Source organism: Nomascus leucogenys, chromosome 4 (assembly GCF_006542625.1).
Source record: "Nomascus leucogenys isolate Asia chromosome 4, Asia_NLE_v1, whole genome shotgun sequence".
NCBI lineage: Eukaryota > Metazoa > Chordata > Mammalia > Primates > Hylobatidae > Nomascus > Nomascus leucogenys.
Window position 1 is genome coordinate 93,483,957 of NC_044384.1, and position 11,159 is coordinate 93,495,115.

Consider the following 11,159-nt stretch of genomic DNA (forward strand, 5'->3'; position numbering starts at 1 on the left):
GAGGCATGCCTCACTTCCCAGACGGGGCGGCCGGGCAGAGGCGCTCCTCACTTCCCAGACGGGGTGGCCGGGCAGAGGCGCTCCTCACTTCCCAGACGATGGGCGGCCGGGCAGAGGTGCTCCTCACTTCCCAGACGATGGGCGGCCGGGCAGAGATGCTCCTCACTTCCCAGGCGGGGTGGCCGGGCAGAGGCGCTCCACACTTTCCAGACAGGGTGGCGTCCGGGCAGAGACTCTCCTCACTTCCTAGACGGGGTGGCGGCCGGGCAGAGGCTGTAATCTTAGCACTTTGGGAGGCCAAGGCAGGCGGCTGGGAGGTGGAGGTTGTAGCGAGCCGAGATCACGCCACTGCACTCCAGCCTGGGCAACATTGAGCATTGGGTTTTTGAGACTCCATCTGTAATCCCAGCACTTCGGGAGGCCGAGGTGGGCAGATCACTTGAGGTCAGGAGTTAGAGACCAGCCTGGCCAACATGGCAAAACCCCGTCTCCACCAAAAATACAAAAACCAGCCAGGCGTGGTGGTGTGTGCCTGCAATCCCAGGCATTCGGCAGGCTGAGGCAGGAGAATCACGGGAGCCCGAGGCAGGGAGCTTGCAGTGAGGTGAGATCACGCCACTACACTCCAGCCTGGGCAACAGAGGGAGACCGTCTCAAAAAAAGAAAAAAAGAAAGAAAGAAAGAAAGAAAGAAAGAAAGAAAGAAAGAAAGAAAGAAAGAAAGAAAGAAAGAAAGAAAGAGAGAAAGAAAGAGAGAAAGAGAGAAAGAAAGAAAGGAGAGAAAGGAGAGAAAGAGAGACAGAGAGGACAAAAGATTTCTTTACAGCGTGTAATGCTGTTTGATGGCATCGTGCCCACAGTAGAACTTCTTTTGAACTTGGAGTCAATCCTCTCCAACCCTGCATTATCAACTAAGTTTATGTGATATTCTAAATCCTTTGTTGTCATTTCAAAAATGTTACAGCATCTTTACCAGGAGTAGATTTCATCTAAAGAAACCACTTTCTTTGCTCATCTGCAAGAAGCAACTCCTTATCTGTTCAAGTTTTATCAGGAGGTTGCAACAATTCAGTCACATCTTCAGACTCCACTTCTAGTTCTTTTACTATTTACATCACATCTGTAGTGACTTTTCCCACAGAAGTCTTGAATCCCTCAAAGTAATCCATGAAGGTTGGAATTAACTCCTTCCAAACTCCTACTAATGTAAATATTTTTACTTCCTCCCATGAATCACAAATGTTCTTAATGGCATCTAGAAATGCTGAATCCTCTCTAGAAGAGTTTCAATTGAAGGTTGAGATCCATCAGAGGAATCACTGTCTAAGGCAGCTTTAGCCTTACAAAATGTATTTCTTAATAAGACTTGAAAGTCAAAATAATTTCTTGATCTGTGGGCTACAGAGTGAATGTTGTGTTAGCAGGCATGAAAACAACATTCATCTCCTTGAACCTCTCCATCAGAGCTCTTGGGTGACCAGGTGCATTACCAGTGAGCAGTAATATTTTGAAAGGCATCCTTTTTTCTCAGCAGCAGGTCTCAAGAGTGCACTTGAAATATTCAGTAAACTGCACTATAAAGAGATGTACAGTCATCCAGGCTTTGTTCCATTTGTAGAGCACAGACAGTGTAGATTTAGCATAATTCTCAAAAACCCTAGGACTGGGCCGGGTACAGTGGCTCACGCCTGTAATCTCAGCACTTTGGGAGGCCAAGGCAGATGGATCACTTGAGGTCAGGGGTTCAAGACCACCCTGGCCTGGCCAACATGGTAAAACCCCGTCTCTACTAAAAATACAAAAATTAGCCAGAGGTGATGGTGCGCGCCTGTAGTCCCAGCTACTCGGGAGGCTGAGGCACGAGAATCACTTGAACCTGGGAGGCAGAGATTGCAGTGAGCCAAGATTGCACCACTGCACTCCAGCCTGGGTGAGAGAGTGAGACTCTGTCTCAAAAATAATAATAAAATAAAACAGAACCCTAGGATTTTCAGAAAGGTCAGTGAGCACTGGCTTCAACTTAAGGTCACCAGCTGCACTCACCCCTAACGAGAGAGCCAGCCTGTCCTTTGAAGCTTTGAAGCCAGGCATTGACTTCTTCTCTCTAGCTAAGAAAGTCCTCTATGTCATCTTCTTCAAATAGAAGGCTGTTTTGTCTATGCTGAATATCTGTCGTTTGGTGTAGCCACCTTTATCAGTTATCTACCTTAGCTAGATCTTCTGCGTATCTTGCTGCAGCTTCTCTATCAGCACTTGCTACTTCAGTTTGCACTTTTATGTTACGGAGATGGTTTCTTTCCTGAAACCTCATGAACCAACCTCTGCTGATTCCAACTTTCTTCTGCAGCTTCCTCACCTCCCTCAGCCTTTGCAGAATTGAAGACGGTTGGGGAGGATCTTGCTCTGGAATAGGCTTTGGCGTAAAGGAATGTTGTGGCTGGTTTGATCTTCCATCCAGACCATTCAAACTTTCTCCACATCAGCAATAAGGCTGTTTTGCTTTCTTATCATTCATGTGTTCATTGGAGTAGCGCTTTCAATTTCCTTTAAGAACTTTTCCTTTGCATTCACAACTTGGCTGTTTGGCCCAAGAGGCCTAGATTTTGGCCTGTCTTGGCTTTCTAAATGCCTTTCTCACTAAGCTTAGTCATTTCTAGCTTTTGTTTTAAATTGAGAGATGTGCAACTCTTTCTTTCACTCAAACACTTAGAGACCATTGTAGGGTTATTAATTGGCCTAATTTCAATATTATTATGTCTCAAGGAAGAGGAAGGCCTGAGGAGAGGAGGAGAGATGAGGGAGTGACTGGTTGGTGATCACAACACACATTTATCTATTTATATGGCGTGGTTCCGCAGTGCCCCCTAAATGACTACGATAGTAACAACAAAGATCACTAATCACCACGAAGACATAATGATAATGAAAAAGTTTGAAATATTGCAAGAATTACCAAAATATGACAAAGGGACGTGATGTAAGCCCATGCTGTTGGAAAATGATGCCAGTAGACCTGCTCGATGCAGGGTTACCACAAACCTTCTCTTTGTAAAAAAAAATTCAATATTTGCAAAGTGCAACAAAGCAAAGCACAATAAAATGAGGCATGCCTGTATCGTTACAATTGTAATCCAACATAAGCACCCTACACAGTATGTTCCAAAGGGAAAACACCCCCTAAATCAAATGCAGAAAGGAGCGTCAAATAGCAGGCTCTCAATAAATGTTAGCTACTGTTATTAAGAGCCGTTAAGGCCAGGCGCGGTGGCTCACGCCTGTAATCCCAGCACTTTGGGAGGCCAAGACAGGCAGATCACCTGAGGTCAGGAATTCAAGGCCAGCCTGACCAACATAACGAAACCCTGTCTCTACTAAAAATACAAAAATTATCTGGGCATGATGGTGTGTGCCTGTAATCCCAGCTACTCAGGAGGCTGAGATAGGAGAACTGCTTGAACCTGGGAGGTAGAGGTTGCAGTGAGCTGAGATCGCACCACTGCACTCGAACCTGGGAGGTAGAGGTTGCAGTGAGCTGAGATCGCACCACTGCACTCCAGCCTGGGCGACAGAGTGAGACTCCATCTCAAAAAAAAAAAAAGCTGTTAAATTATAATCGGCTTCCTGTGTCTCAGAGTCAACTAGCTTTCCTGGGAATGCCAGCAGAAGCTCATTTAATAAATTCCATGAGGCACATCTCAGAAGTCCCATTCTTGCCCAAAATGCATCACCTAAATCTAGTCATGAGGAAACCTCAGACAAACCAAAATTAAGGGAGATTTAAATGAAATAACTAGTCTGTATGTTTCAAAAATGTCAAAGTCATGAAAGACAAAGAGATGGCTGAAGAACTATTCAGATTAAAGGAGACAAGACTGTGAAGTCAATGCATGATCTTGGATTGGACTCTGGACCAGAAAGAAAAAAATGCTATAAAGGATATTATTAGAACACTTAGTAAAATTCAAATAAGGTCTTTAGATTAGGTAATAATATTGTATGATCGCTAAAACTTCTGGTTTTGATAACTGTCCTATGGTTATGTAAGAAAATGTATCTGTCATTGAGATATACAGCCCAAAGTATTTAAGGGTACAAGGTCACAATACCTCAAACGTACTCTTGAACACTTCAGAAAAAAAATAATATGCAATCTGGGCACAGTGGCTCACACCTGTAATCCCAGTAGTTTGGAAGGCTGAGGCAGGTGGGTCACTTGAGGTCAGGAGTTCAAGACCAACCTGACCAACATGGTGAAACCCCATCTCTTCTAAAAATACAAAAATTAGCCGGGCACGGTGGCATGCATCTGTAATCCCAGCTACTTGGGAGGCTGAGCAGGAGAATCGCTTGAACCCAGGAGGTGGAGGTTGCAGTGAGCCGAGATCGCGCCACTGCACTCCAGCCTGGGCAACAGAGAGAGACTCCGTCTTATAAAAAAATTAATATGTAAATATTGAAAAGTAGTGACAAAGCAAATGTGGCAAAACGTCCCTTGGTAAATGTGGGTTGAGGGTATTTAAGAGTTCTTTGTGCTATTTCTACAACTTTTATGCACATTTGAAATTATTTTAAAATAAAAAGTAAAGTATATATAAATAAGAGGAAGCCAGGAAGTGACAAAACCATTAAAGGAAGAATAAGAAACTGCAGCTCGGCCAGCAGCCAGCTCCCTGCTGGTTCCCACGTCAGGTGTTGTGAGAAGCCCTTTGCCTCTCGGTCCTGTGTCCTCACCATGCCCCCTTGTGGTCAGCCTGGAAAGGCCAACTTGATAGTTACAGGCTGCTTCACATCTGCCACCCACGTGGTGACAAGTCCTGGCGCGTTGGCATGGGTGGTACTGAGAAAGGCGATGGATCCAGGGCAGTGCAGCGGCCAGTGGCAAGGGATGAGGCGGGGTCTCCAATGGCATCGTTTGAACTGCCTGCAACCTTTTTACCTACATGTCTCATGAAGGGATCAAGGAGAAAAGCACTGTGGTCTGGGAAAAGACTTCTAGCACTGAGATGCTGCCTTCAGGGGCAAAGATTAACTTGGCTCCCCGGAAGAGGAGCGGTGCTCATTGCCAGACAGAAGAGGGCATTGTTTTCGGCCGTGTCATCCTTTGAATTGGCACCGACAGGCTTTGGCCGCCAGCTGTGCCCACTGTGTGTGGTTTCACAAATCTGCAAATTCCCAGGGCAAGATTAGGGTGAGGTTAATGAGACAGGGTCAAGTACAAGTTCAGGGGCAGATCATATCTTTACTTTGTTACTCTGTTCATCGTGGATTTTTCTTCATTAATTTTTAATTTTTCAAAATATTGCATTGAATGTTATTTAGCTTGATTACTGAGTTATTTGGCAACATCTTAAATTTTGTGCCTAAGGCTAATGTCTCATTTGCCTTGTCCCAGTCCTGTCTTGACAGATCTAATCCATTAGTCGTATCACCACCAGCTCAGAGCTTGCAATTAGGACCTTTTGTACCTATAAAGAAAGGACTGGCAAAAGGAATTAATCCTGAGAACATAAATACCTGCTTTTTTTTTTTTTTTTTTTTTTGAGGCAGAGTTTTACTCTGTCACCCAGCCTAGAAGACTGGAATGCAGTGGCGCAATCATAACTCACTGCAGCCTCTAAATCCTGGGCTTAAGTGATCCTCCCATCCTCCCACCTCAGCCTCCAGGGTAGCTGGGGCCAGAGGTATACACCACCATGCCTGGCTAACTTTTTTATTTTTAGTAGAGACAAGTTCTCACTATGTTGCTCAGGCTGGTCTCAAACTCCTGGGCTCCTGCCTCGGCCTCCCAAGGTGCTCGGGTTACAGATGTGAGCCACTGCGCCCAGTCAAATGCCTGGTTTTGATGCCACTTCACAGCCAGCAACTGGAGACCAACTTCTTTATCTCCAAGTCTCAATTTCTTCATCTGTAAAATGAGGATAGCAATTGCTCCTTTGCAGTTTATTCTGAAAACAGAGTATCACCCCAACTGAGTACCCCTAAGGGCCAGGCACCATGCTGAGTCTGCCCTTTAGTTATAACCTCTCTAAATTTTCACAGCCCTACCATGTAAGAGATACTATTATCCCCATGTTAAAGGTGAGGAAAAGGGCACAGAGAAGTTTGGTTATTTGTCCAAGGCTGAACAGCCAGTAAGTAAAAGTGTATATGCTTTAACGTCATCAGTGTTCCCGACATGAGATGACCCCCATACCCCCGGAGATATTTGGCAACAGCTGTTGAAATTTTTGGTTGTCACAACTGGGGGATGCGATTGGCATCTAGTGGGTAGAGGCAGGGGATGTTGCTAAGTGTCCAATAATGCACAGGATGGTCTCCACAACAAATTACTATCTGGCCCCAAATGTCGATAGTGCCGAGGCTGAGGAGACTGCTCTATGCTATGCTCCCGAGTCAGAAAGTTACATGAGTACTTAGCACTTAGTGCTCCGTGAAAGGTAGATATTGTTGTGGTTGTTGTTGTTATTACTTTTTGTCTCTATGGCTGGGGGTTCCCGTGGCTTCCAGGGAAGCCGAGTTCCCTTGGCAGCGCACCCACACTGTGATCAAGAACTCCGTCTCTAGGTCAAACATGGTGGCTCACACCTGTAATCCCAACACTTTGGGAGGCCAAGGTGGGAAGATCGCTTGGGCCCTGGAATTCAAGACCAGCCAGAGCAACATGGTGGAATCCTGTCTCTACAAAAAAACACAAAAATTAGCCAGGCATTGTGACATGCACCTGTGGTCCCAGCTACTTGGGAAGCTGAGGTAGGAAGATTAGATTACTTGAGCCTGGGGGATTGAGGCTGCAGTGAGCTGAAATCGCGCCACTGCACTCCAGCCTGGGTGACAGAACGAGACCCTGTCTCAAAAAAAAAAAAAAAAAAAAAAGAACTGGTCTCTGGAGTCCATTAGAGCATCATACATCACATTCAGCAATGATTTATTGAGCATCTGCTGCTACATGACAATCCTGTTCCAGGCAGCACAGACACATGAAGGTGCCCCTGCCCCTATGTGGCAGCCTGGTGGAGAGACAACTTTAGACAAGGAAACACACAAGCTCAGAGATAATAAGATGTTATAGTGCATGCCATGAAGTGAAAGACCTGGGCGCCATGAGAGAGAAGAAGAGGGAAGACCCTGATGGGGTCAGGAGGCCAGGAGGGCTTCTCTGAGGGTGTGACATTTAAGCTGAGCCCTGAGGCCAGAGGAAGGAAGAGCACTGTAGGCAGAGAGAACAGCTGTGCCAAGGCCCTGAGGGGGGAACAGAAAGCCAGGCAGTGCAAGGGCAGACCAGTGGGGGAGGAAGAGGGGAGTAGAGTGTTATGACCTGGGAAATGTGAACAGGTAGAGGCCACATTAAGAAGTTTGGTCTTTGACCAATAAAAGCCCTGGAAGGATTTTAATCAGAGAAGGCCTGCCCTTCAGAAAGTGACTCTTGAAGTCCAGGCACAGCCCTGTGTGGAAGATAGTGTTTGAGGCTGAAACCCAGAGTGTGTCATCATCTGGAAACAACCCTGCAAAGGTGAGGTTTGTCACAGTTACACAACCTTAACTAATGCACCTTCCTCCCCGCAAACTCTAAGCTGGTTGCGAAACATGACGATGGAGCATTTTGCATATGTTACAAAATTATTGTTAATGCTCATTCATTTTTGGACAAAGACCAGCATCAGTCACTGGAAACACCTGTTTGGATCACGAGGCTTGTCTTCTGCCAGGAGTGGGGACTTTCCTGCAGTCTTCTTGTTTCTTCTTGCTGCTTTTGGGTGACTCAGCCTATGACACTTTTGTTCCTCCTGAAATCTCCATATCTTGCCTTTCTCAAATTCCAAGGTAGCCTTTGTGCAACATATCAGTCTCCACTGACTCCTGAACCATCAGGGCCCATAGTGGATTGCTGTATGGGGGCCATGTGTCTGAACTCATGATCCTCATTTCGGCCCATTCATGTGACATGCATGGAGCTCTTCAGCAGGGACTTACTGACCAGGACAAGAGCTTGAGACTTTGAGGGGATCCGATTGTCACTGCACAATCAAGGACAGTATTCCCAAGAGTGGATGTTGCTCAAGGTAGTCCAAGGAATTCTATGAAGAAAAGGACTCCGCAGACAATAAATTTTGGACACCCCGTTTCAACACAGTTAAGCGGCTTTTTATAATTACAGGACTTCTCAGAACATTTAATGTGCTAATGTGCATTCTAAATCTCCAAGAAAGAATGATGCATATTTATCTTTTCTTCCAGGTGCATCTTGGAGACTGGTGTTTGCAAGTATATGGAGCAGGAAACTTCATCCCAAAGATGGAGACCCCGGGGCTGTCAGCAGGCATTAGGCAAGTGCCTCAAAATTCCCAATTCCCAGCAAGAGAAGCCAACTGAAGGATGAGACAGGGTTTCTGTCTTCCCTGGGTCCTCCAGTACTACATGGAGGGGTTGGAGTGAACCTTCTGGAGGTGGGGTCAATGACTCCTGGAGGTAGGGGAAAGCTTCCTTTGACTCAGTTGCACACAAAGACAGAAAACGTGTTTGCATGGGCATTGTTTAACCTGCTTAAAAGAATGAAAAGCTTTTAGCACTTTTTTCTTTTTCTGTAATTACTAAAGAAGTACATGTTTTTGCAAAAAAAAAAAAAATCAAACAATACACAAGTATATAGAGTAAAAAGTGGAAGTCCTCCTTTCATCTCATGCCCTGCATCCCTCCCTGCACCCTGCAGTGTTCCATATTAAGGTTTCGGTATGCCTGGTTTGGTGGGTGAGAAGGTTAATCTGGAGTCAGCACTCTGAGATTGAATCTCAGCTTTGCCACATGCTAGCTCTGTTTCCCTGGGCACAAGCCTCAGTTTGCTCATCTCTAAAATAAAGTAGCCATAGGAAGGGCTTGGGGGGTATGGGGTGAGATGAAACACAGAAAGCCCTAATGCAGCACCTGCACCAAGTTGGATTCAGTTAAATTTGGCTGTTAGAATTTTCCTTCCAGAATCCAGGCATTTTTTAAAAGGTCCAATTTTATTCAATGGATGTGCTAATTCGAGAATGGGGTCCATCTCTTAATCTGTTCATGTGACTCTTTTTTAAGTCCTCAAGGGCAGTTTCTATGCAGAAACCACTATTTAGAGGTTTACTTTGTTTTTTCAAGTTAATACTCAAATTGTCAAAGCTGGAAATTTAAAAAAAAGCAGATTACTTGACTTTCTTTATTCTACACATTAGCTTGTTTTTAATGCTAGGAACTAAGAACTTTTCTAGGACTTTGATGGAATGATTACTATCTTAGAAAATGCCATGCCTCCATAAATATATGTGCCTACTATGTACCTGCAAAAATTAAAAATAAAAACTTTGTTAAAAGAAAAAAAAAAGAAAATGCCATGCTTTTAAGTTCAGCTTTCAAAAGTTCTCATTCTTTTTATAAATCCAGCTAGGATTTCCAGATAAAATACAAGTTGCCCAATTAAATACGAACTACCCCAAATTCAAATCTACCTACTGTTCTATATTTTTATTTGTTAAATCTGCCAATCCTAAACCCAACAAACCTAAATAATTACTTATAAGGGGTTTGTGGCTGATTTATAAACATTTTATACTTTATTTAATATGCCCTATTTTCTTTTAAAATTTCTTCAGTTGTCTGAACTAACAAAAAAGCTACTTTTAAAAAATACTAAATCATTTGAATTCTAATAAACAAAACATTGATGATAACCTAAAGTGTTTACAAATGTTCCAGAACTGTATTCAGACAAAGGCTTCAACGTAAAGTCATGAATCTGAATCAAACCCTACCACGTGCACATTGTATAAGAGAGTTACAAGATTTTCTATATAGTTGGCCAAGCAGCTCTCGTTAAGTCCATGAAATACTGCATATTCCATCTTAAAACACACAAAAAGATTATACCATGGCTCTGAGTCTCTTAAACATTTCTACACTTTAATTCTAAATCTTTTTTCTGGTTGGAAGATGCCCATTCACCAAGAAAGACAATTAACCATTCCCTAGAGCTCCTTTTGTTTGTTTGTTTGTTTGTTTTGTTTGTTTGTTTTTCATTGAGATGGAATCTCACTCTGTCACCCAGGCTGGAGTGCAGTGGTGCAATCTTGGCTCACTGCAACCTCTGCCTCCCAAGTTCACGCCATTCTCCTGCCTCAGCCTCCCAAGTAGCTGGGATTATAGGCGCCCGCCACCATGCCCGGCTAATTTTTGTATTTTTAGTAGAGACGGGGTTTCACCATGTTGGCCAGGCTGGCCTTGAACTCCTGACCTCAAGTGATCCACCCACCTCAGCCTCCCAAAGTGCTGGGGCTACAGGAGTGAGCCACTGCACCCGGCCCAGAGCCACCTTTTACCAGAGATTCAACCAGGCCTGAGGTCTTAGGTTGCAGACAACAGGGAGATTCACTGCAGCATGAACTCAGGAAACCATTTCCTTCCATGTACTATTTGGGGTTATCTTATAGAATTCCTGGCATGCTTGGCCAGGATGCTGCCTGGATGTATGTTGGGGATAGATGTATAATTTTCCCTGTGGCTGTGGCCACAGACCCATCACCATAAGAGGGGTTGGTCCGCAGACCCCGATGCTGGCTTGGAGTTATTCTTATTCCCTACTCTTTTCACAGAATTGTCTTTGCCAAAGTCCATTAATATACCTTGATTGGATTTTGCTTTTTTTTTTTTTTTTTGCTTTACAGATCTTCGTAGTTTCCTGCCCAAATCTCTAACAGTCATTTTGCCTGAGTTGATATCCTACAGTTCTTACAAGACCTTTCTCTCCCAGGGTCACACAACTCTCGCCAATATTAAAGTAATATCAGCTTGAATCATGGGTCTCCATGGGTTTCACGGGCTATTTGCTCGCAGAGTCCAGGGACATTTTCCTCATCTGTTCCGTCAGATCCCCAATTGCTTTCTCTGGCAACACACTGCTAGTATTTGTACAGTAAAACTGCCTTAAAAAATTAAGTAATTCAAACTACTCTTGACCTTACTTTACACCACCAGGGCAATTAGAGTCACAGTCTGGGTGTGTCTGAGGACAGCAGGCCGCCAAATCCCAGTGATTTAGAGAAAACCGAGCAGAATTTCCCATGCCTCCTGCCTCATTGTCCCCCAGCAGAAGGTTCCGTCACCCCAGGTGCCCTCTAGGGTGGACCACTTCCGAGT